This window comes from Lupinus angustifolius, chromosome LG10 (genome assembly GCF_001865875.1).
Source record: "Lupinus angustifolius cultivar Tanjil chromosome LG10, LupAngTanjil_v1.0, whole genome shotgun sequence".
In the NCBI taxonomy this organism is placed as follows: domain Eukaryota; kingdom Viridiplantae; phylum Streptophyta; class Magnoliopsida; order Fabales; family Fabaceae; genus Lupinus; species Lupinus angustifolius.
The window spans coordinates 6,369,367-6,369,680 of NC_032018.1; positions in this window are offsets into that span (position 1 = coordinate 6,369,367).

Consider the following 314-nt stretch of genomic DNA (forward strand, 5'->3'; position numbering starts at 1 on the left):
TGAGGATAGGAGGAGGATGAGAATGAGGACAAGATGAAGAGGAGGATGAGGAGGAGGAGGAGGATGAGAATGAGGATTTGTTGAAGAGGAGGATGAGGAGGAGGACGAGGATGAGGATGAGGAATAGGAAAGGATGTGGACGAGAATGAGGATGTGGATACCATGTGGATGAGGACGAGAATGAGGATAGGATGAGGACGAGAATGAGGATAGGATGAGGATGACGATGAGGATAGGATGTGGAGGAGGATAGGATGAGGGTGAGGATGAGGATAGGATGAGGAGGAGGATGAGGATGAGGATGAGGATGAGGA